The sequence below is a fragment of the Anguilla rostrata genome, chromosome 8 (assembly GCF_018555375.3).
Source record: "Anguilla rostrata isolate EN2019 chromosome 8, ASM1855537v3, whole genome shotgun sequence".
Lineage (NCBI taxonomy): Eukaryota > Metazoa > Chordata > Actinopteri > Anguilliformes > Anguillidae > Anguilla > Anguilla rostrata.
Window position 1 is genome coordinate 306026 of NC_057940.1, and position 8906 is coordinate 314931.

Sequence of the window (8906 nt, forward strand, 5' to 3'; positions counted from 1 at the left end):
GGGGGGGGGGTGGGTGTTGGAGCGGGGGAGTATGGGGGGGTTTGGGTGCGGGAAGAAAAGGGGCTCATTTGAATTGGACTGAACACTGAGTCTTATATTTTACCTCCCTCTGATGTAATGTGTGTTGAGCCCCAGTGCAGCGCTATGGGGGATGTTTCCCGGCCCAAGCTTCAGTGAAATGTGCTCCTCAGCCCAGCAGCCCCCCAGCTTAATAATGCATTTAGCACCACCACTGATTAACGCTGGATTAATGTTGGATTAGCGTTGGATTAATGTTGGATTAATGTTGGATAAAGCGTCAGTATTTCGGGGGGTGCGGAATGCTGATGATGTGTTACTCAGCATTAGTCCCTCCATAGTCCCCCCCCCAGGCTAGATTCTCCCCTGGGAGTCTTTTCACTTCCCACTGGGGAGTTTTTTTTATATCCACAGTTTTTCAGGGGTCTCTTTCTTCCCCCCTTTTCTCTTTTATCTGTTTTTTTCTGCAAAGTGACTTTGAGACACTGTTTCTGGAAAACGCAATTAGAACAGATAAAATAGAACAGGACTTATAAACTGCCTGTATAATAATATGTCTGCACTGAAATGAATTAACAGCTTTACAGCATGGCCTTTCACTCTTATACATGGAATAGTATGATGAAAGAGACTTTTGTTTTGCTACCTTGTAAGAGACCTAAATGGAATTGGACTAACTTTGCATGGCCCTAATTTTATCCACGTGCACAATCTCATGTGAAATAAATAGGTTAATTTTTCAGATGGGGATTGTACTGGTGACATTGCTGAAAGGACAGAGCTGTAGTCTATTTCTGTCCTGCGGTACCTGAAAGGGCTGTTCATCCTGAGGCCCGCAAAGCCCACTGAACAGCCTTCAGTCTCTTTCAGGAGGGCTGTGATATTATATTAACCACACAACCCCCTTAGCCTATTTAATCCAGTCTCAAAGAGAGGGACCAAATGAACCCACCAGTACCTCACACTGTGAGAATCATACAGTAAACATAGCCAATTTTTAATAATCGTTTCTCCCTCTCTCCTTCCTCCCTCCCTTTCACTCCCTCTCCCCCTCCCTCTCTCTGTCTCTCTCCCTCCCCTCCTCCCTCTCTCCTTCCTCCCTCCTTCTCCCTCCCTCTACCCTTCCCTCTCTCTCTCCTCCCTCTCCCATCCCTCTGTTCTCAGTGTAATTTCCTCAGTCAGCTGTGTGATGAAGTGCCATTCTCACTCTCTCTCTTCTGCTCAGTACTGCGGCCAGGTGTCTGGCCACATCAGGCTGTTCATCGGTCACCGTGGCACCCAGCTCTCCTCTGGGTGCCCCCACCCCCCCCACCCCTCCCCTCCCCAGGTCATTGGCATGGGCCCAGTGCAGCAGGACTCTGCTTTAACTCTACCCGCTACACAGAAGTAGCAGACCAGAGAGGTCTGGCTCTCGCATTGGGAGTCCCTACGCTGTGCAGATGGCCTCAGGATTTAGATTGTGATGTGAGCTGATATAGGAAACCAGTGGAGGAACAAGAAAACTGGGGAAAGTCTGGTGAACAGAAACTGCAACTGATGACATTGGGGTGTGATTTCAGAGTGGCATGCACCTGATGTATATAACAGATGGCTAAAGACACATGACGATATAAACAAAAAACATAATTTTATACCAGTTGTATAATTTAAAATTATTTTAAAAAATTAATTTAAAAATAAGGCAGGATTTAAAGATTGATCATTAACCTTCTCCCCCAACATCAACAACAGAGAGAGGGTTCACTAGTCTACAGAAAACAAACTTTTCCAAAATGTACATTCACAGCAGGAAATCCTACAACAGTTTGATGGCAGCCTGGGTATATTTTAATCACTTTTCCTATTTGTTAGCTTCTCTCTTGTTATTGAATAGCAGAACTTGGTTGAAGCTTTTAACTGCATGTTCTGGGCTGGCCGGGCTCTGTCACACACACAGCATTAATCTCCTCTGGTTCTCCAGTAGCTTGTGTGGTGCAGAGTTTTCCAGTGTGACTCACTGTGGATTACTGGAAATAAACTGGGAACCGAAATGCAGTCACATCTCACTGGCCATTCCTGCCTCAAATGGAAATGTCCCAAACGTTTTTTTATTTTTTATGATGATGTCTATTGTGGATCATTTTTAATTAGAGTGCTGCTGTGCTGTTTGATTTGCAGCTGTGTTTAATTATCATACAAATTCTTTAATTACATTGCAAATGGCAGCCGAACACTGAACTGTACGGGTCCAAAATTAGCAAACACGTTCAGAATGTTGTCTGGTACATCTTCCAGGATTCAGTGGGGAAAAGGCTCCAGGCTGGACCTCATAGACACACAGTCAAGCCTTATCTGTTAGGTTTCATAAGTGATTGGAGTAGTTAAACTATATTAAAACTATTTTAGTGTATGCTGTTGGTGCTGTTGTTTTTGTTGTGGTTGTTGATCATCATTGGGAGGCATGCCTCCCTTCCACCTGTCTCTGGTTTTTCATGGAGTCCTGTGCTCCTGTAGAAGTTAAATATCCACTGGTTCACATCTAAATGAATTCATGCTCTCAGATTTGGTACATTGTTCTGCGATAGTTTACATGTGGGCTCTCTGGTACTCGTATAATCACCATCTGAGTTAAATTACTTTCTCTAACATTGCAGTAAGAAAGAAAGCACTTTCCGGGGGCTGCCTGTTTGTTTGAGAATTTATTCTGAAATCATTCTTGCTTGTTTTTAAAACCCTAATTGGCTTGGCAGAATACATTGCTGGACCTTTGAAAAAGAATCAGCCAAAATGTGCTGTCCAGTTTGTAAATGCCGGATGTCTCTGGATCCCAAGAAGATGTGAAGCCGACTTTGAATCCTCAGAGTATTTTAATTTTTTTACGTTTGTATTTTGCCGAGTGTTAGAGTGTTTTTTTAACATCACAGCAGGTGACTATGAATTTAACATCAAATGCATATCAGGTGACATGCATGAGCTGCAGGGCTTGTCCTACAGACAGGTCAGACAGGTGCATGCTGGGAGAATCTGTTAAGCATGCACTACACTACATCTCCCAAGCTACAGAATTTCTGTGAGTTTAATTTGCGACAGAAACATTATTTTTTCCACATAACATTAAGCCACTGTTATAACCTGAAACAACACGAAACAGAATTGAAGTTTGCAATATACAGACTCTGGATGCACTTTAGCATTTACAAAGGTCCCATTGCACAAAATTATAGTCTCTTTAATCAGGAATTTAAAGAGTGAATTCATGTGGAATTAGTTTTTATCAACAGGCAGGCCAGTGGAAATGTCAACAGATTTAATCAGCGGGGAAAGAGGCGTACTAAAACAGACTCTTAGCGTAACCTTTCTCTGGCTGTTTGGGTTTCTGAGTATGCCAGCCTGCGTCCTGACAACACTGAACTTGGTGCTGCTTTGATGGAAATAAAGAGCCTGCAGTATCAGTGCTGTGTTGGTCATTCTGAGTCTCATCGGCACACAAACACAATCCCTGAAGCCCACTCACCACTCATTTTCCTTGTTTCACTTAGTCTGTCATTTTTAAATTAGTTTCTGTCTGTTTGAGTCTCATTTAGAAATACCTTTAAGCAATGCTAAGATTAAAAACGTCTTCACTGAAGCTCCTGCTTTAACACATTTAGACGCTGCTGCCACTAATTCAGACCTTCGCCAAATATGACCTGCAGGCCCACGGTGTTGTGACAGTCGGATGTCATCATCTTGTTACTGGAATTACATTGTATTTATTTATTATATTTATTTAGCAGACACCCTCATCAAAAGTGACTCAGAGTGTAAGTAAGCATTTGTGCGTTTATCGGTATTACATGTGCAGCAGACCTGGCTAACGATGTTCCCAGATCAGTGGGTGAGTATACTCAGCTGGCTGTGGTGTGGTCGGCTAAATGTTAATGTGTTAATGCCCTTAACCCGGGCTTTTATGAACACGAGGGGACTGTCCTGTGGTCACTCACTATTGATTGACAGCTGGTCTGTCTCTGTGAAATAGATTGTTTTTTTTTTTTTAGGACAGCGACAGCTTGTCTCATTAAGTGAAACTTTCTCTCCCTCCCCCTGAGAGAGCACTTGATGTAATGAACAACATGATAATTAAGTGTGGCTCTGTCGGCAGAGACAGGGCTGAGGGACGATGTCAGAGTCTCCTGTGTGTATCAGCACAGACAGGGCTGAGGGACGATGTCAGAGTCTTCTGTGTGTATCAGCACAGACAGGGCTGAGGGACGATGTCAGAGTCTTCTGTGTGTATCAGCACAGACAGGGCTGAGGGACGATGTCAGAGTCTCCTGTGTCTATCAGCAGAGCTGAAGGACTCCTGGAGAGAGTCTTCCCAGGGAGCATACCAGTACTGCTGAGTCTTTTTGGACTTCAATTAGACCACATAATGTTCTGCTATGTTTGATCAACATATCTGTGCCCTTTGGAAATGTCAGATTTTGGGATCACAGTCACCTGAATAGTGTGTAATCCTCTCTGGACATTTCCAGTTTACCACGTTGTGTACTACAAAACTCTGCATACTGAAGAATTCAACCTAAATAGTATGTAGTATGCATTTTCAAGTATGACTTATGTTTTCTTGTTACTGGTTGGGCTATTTCAAATAAAAGAAAATGTTCACCAATTGCATTAATTTAATAAAAATGGACAAGAGAGTGATTTTCACCATGAATAAATCCACAGAATATGTTAACATCAAATATTGAAATCATTGAAAATAATTTACGTAAAGTGATTGTTATCTTACATACTCTCTTCTTATTTTCTGTTTCAAACAGTACTGTACTATGAACACTACCTTTACATACTTTTAGCCAATGTCAGCAAACAATCATGGTAAAGAGAAAATGTCAATATGTTGAGAAGAACATTTGCTAAAATTTAACTTGCTGAACACACATGGCTTCCCCAAACAGGAGTACTCAAATAAGCAAATAAGCACAAAAAATTGTTACAATGACACCCAACAGCATGAGACTAACCCTAACCCTAAGCATTTTGCTTCAGGGCAATTCAAACCGAATAGCCAATAGCTCTCGTAGCTTTCTCTCGGAGGAGGAAATTGACAGTGAACACCGCTATCCGCAAAACGTCGTTGACGACAGTTGCTATGGATACACTAACATGATCACACCTCACCTTGTCTGTGAGTCACAGGTCAACCTTCCCTGGGGTGTAATTAGTGAGAGAAATGTTATTTAATTTTAGGCTTTGATATCAGGAATGAAAATATCTGCACTAGAAGATTGAATCATTGTTTCCAATTTCCAATTGCATCTGATTCAAAAGGAAGCTATGTCCTTCTGCAATCAAGTACAGATCTCATACATTATAAAACAAGGCATACAAGGCATATAAAACATATTATGAATAATAATAATAATAATAATAATAATAATACTTGCAGTGTGATTCGCTGTAATTTAAGCCTCAGGTTTAAACCACTAGACCACAGACCTGCGTATCCCTAACCCTAACCCTAACTCTAACCCTAACACAGTGAGAAAGATTGCTTCTCATAATCTCATTTCACTTTCAGAACTTATTTCTGGAATGCAGGCTTTTTATAACACAACTACCATGAAGCTGACCATTGCTTTGCCTCACAGAGCATCTTAAACTTCTGATATATGAAATATTAAGAAACAAAACATATTTGAAATGATAAAAGGAAACTGCAAATTGACAAAGCCACCGCACAGGCCTACTTCTTACAAAATGGCTGCGTGCTTCTAACAGGCCTGATTATAATCCATGGCTGCGTGCTACTAGCAGGCCTGATTATAATCCATGTTCATTTAATTACCAGCAGGTGCGCAGCCAGCTTTACTCATCAGCCATGACACAAAGGCAGTTAGTTTAAGGTGCACAGACTGGGGTGAAAACTAAAGACGCTTAAACGCTGAAGACATGCTCCCTTAACACACCGCACAGAAAACAGGCCGTTAAAGGAGATTTAGCAGTTAGAGGGAGAGGAGTCTGATGAGTGTTTAATAAAAACAGAGCCCTGGCTGAACTAACAGGGCCAAGGTGGGAGCAGAGGAGTGTGAAAATGGAGAGGTGGAGAGGGGGAGTGAACGGGTAGGAGAGTTTAGTGAGAGAAAGCAAGAAATGGAGTAGAGGAGTATGAAAATGTAGAGGTGGAGAGGGGGAGTGAAGGGATAGAAGTGTCTGGAGTGGTGAGGGAAAGTAGGAAACGGAGTAGAGGAGTGTGAAAATGTAGAGGTGGAGAGGGGGAGTGAAGGGGTAGAAGTGCTTGGTGTAGATGTGGAGAGGTGGCAAGGGACAAGGGTGGAGTTTGAGATTTAATCACAGGGGGTCCATTTCAGGCTGGGTGGGGGGGGTGGTATGATGCGTGATTGCATTCAACGAGGGTAGGTGCAGTTGATTGCAGTTCAAAACCGGGGGGTAGAGGTGGGTGAGGGAGGGTGGGGGGGGGGGGGGTGAAGAGGGGGGGATTCATGGCCTCCCTTAATCTCTGCCTATGAAGGGGGGGGGGGGGTTGCAGACCTGGGTTGGTCCTTCAGGCAGACGGGGCCCCAGCTGAGGCCTATGTGGCACAGAACCGGCTGAGCAGGGCTGTACACCATCAGACATTCCAGATTTGGAGAAAATGGAAGAAAAAGCTCACACAGAAACGGCCGTAAGGGAATACAGGGAACACTGGCTGCTTTAACAAGGATTCATCTCAAGTTTTACCACAAATCACAATATTTTTTTACAGTTCCAAAATGGTAATGTGGTAATGGTTTCTTCCAACTTATCTTCTCTCTCCTCTTTTTCCTCACCTTATCCTTATCTTACCCGTTTCTGGCTGGAGACTTGTAATGCAATACTGCCTGGTGCTTTATGCAATAACTTCTCATAATCCATTCTCTCTCTCTGTCTCTCGCTCACTCTCTGCTGAAATTTCATCCCTGTTTCATGATTCGTGGGTTCTTTTTGCAGCCAGTCTTTGTGGGTGACTCTATCTGTGACACAGTACTGTTCAGGCAAAGTGATGGTCTCGTGTTTATGATGTCATCACACGTTTTCCTGCTCACACATGATCAAAAGGAATTTCTCGGACTTGAACTTTTCCCCTCCTCTTAACAGATGACATGATTCATTTTGACGACATTTATGGTAAGGTAGACCTTAAAGCAGAAAACCCATCATCACCCAAAATAAATAAATAAATACATGAAATGGGCATGGTTCCAGCACCCCCCGCGACCTTGCTCAAGTTAAACGGGTATAGATAATGGATGGACCCTGCTCAGGTTAAGTGGGTATAGATAATGGATGGACCCTGCTCAAGTTAAGTGGGTATAGATAATGGATAGACCCTGCTCAGGTTAAGCAGGTATAGATAATGGATGGACCCTGCCCAGGATAAGTGGGTATAGATAATGGATGGACCCTGCTCAGGATAAGTGTGTATAGATAATGGATTGACCCTGCTCAGGTTAAGTGTGTATAGATAATGGATGGACCCTGCTCAGGATAAGTGTGTATAGATAATGGATGGACCCTGCTCAGGTTAAGTGGGTATAGATAATGGATGGACCCTGCTCAGGATAAGTTGGTATAGATAATGGATGGACCCTGCTCAGGTTAAGTGGGTATAGATAATGGATGGACCCTGCCCACAATAAGCGGGTATAGATAATGGATGGACCCTACCCAGGATAAGCGTGCATAGATAATGGATGATGGATGGTTCCAATGCAGCTGAAACTGCTTTGGTTTCAGTTCTTGTTTAAAACTGGAAACGCGCTGACCTGATATCCCCTGTGTGCCTGTGTGGCACAAGAGTGCCGCTGATTCACTGTCTGCGTGTGACACTGAAACCTGGCACCATCATGGGCTCATTCTGTTACTGGCACAATGATGCCTCATCGCCTGAGCCTGGCAGCTAGTCCTGAAGCTGCAGCTCTGCCTGTCAGCTAGCCCTGAAGCTGCAGCTCTGCCTGTCAGCTAGCCCTGAAGCTATAGCCCTGCCTGTCAGCTAGCCCTGAAGCTGCAGCTCTGCCTGTCAGCTAGCCCTGAAGCTCTGCCTCTCAGCTAGCCCTGAAGCTCTGCCTGTCAGCTAGCCCTGAAGCTGCAGCTCTGTCTGTCAGCTAGCCCTGAAGCTACAGCCCTGCCCGTCAGCTAGCCCTGAAGCTGCAGCTCTGCCTGTCAGCTAGCCCTGAAGCTCTGCCTGGCAGCTAGCCCTGAAGCTCTGCCTGTCAGCTAGTCCTGAAGCTACAGCCCTGCCTGGCAGCTAGCCCTGAAGCCACAGCCCTGCCTGTCAGCTAGCCCTGAAGCTACAGCTCTGCCCGTCAGCTAGCCCTGAAGCTACAGCCCTGCCTGGCAGCTAGCCCTGAAGCCACAGCCCTGCCTGTCAGCTAGCCCTGAAGCTACAGCTCTGCCTGTCAGCTAGCCCTGAAGCTACAGCCCTGCCAGTCAGCTAGTCCTGAAGCTACAGCTCTGCCGGTCAGCTAGCCCTGAAGCTGCAGCTCTGCCTGTCCGCTTTTGCCCCAGGTGTAGAATAACTGGGGCAAGTTTTTATATAAATAACAGTTTTTCTGGGTTGGTGCGCCCTTTTCTCACTTTGAGCACCTGTCACTCGAAAGCTCTCTGTACAGCCCTGCCACAGAATAACTGATTGGATCCAGACCATCGGTTTGTACAACAAATGAAGCTTGAGTCAACTTAACATTAAAACATTCTCAGTGCTGTTTTCCCTGGTTGTCATGGAAATCCTGACCTGATTCCAGCGTTGATTAACAGGTGTGTAGGTCAGGTAGCAGCGTGAGCTGGTGTGAACTGCATCACCTTATTTTCAGTATCTAGAGCGGTGTCACCGATCTCAGCCCCCATGCGCTCCTCTCCAATGTGGAAACGGCCGTGCAGAGCGT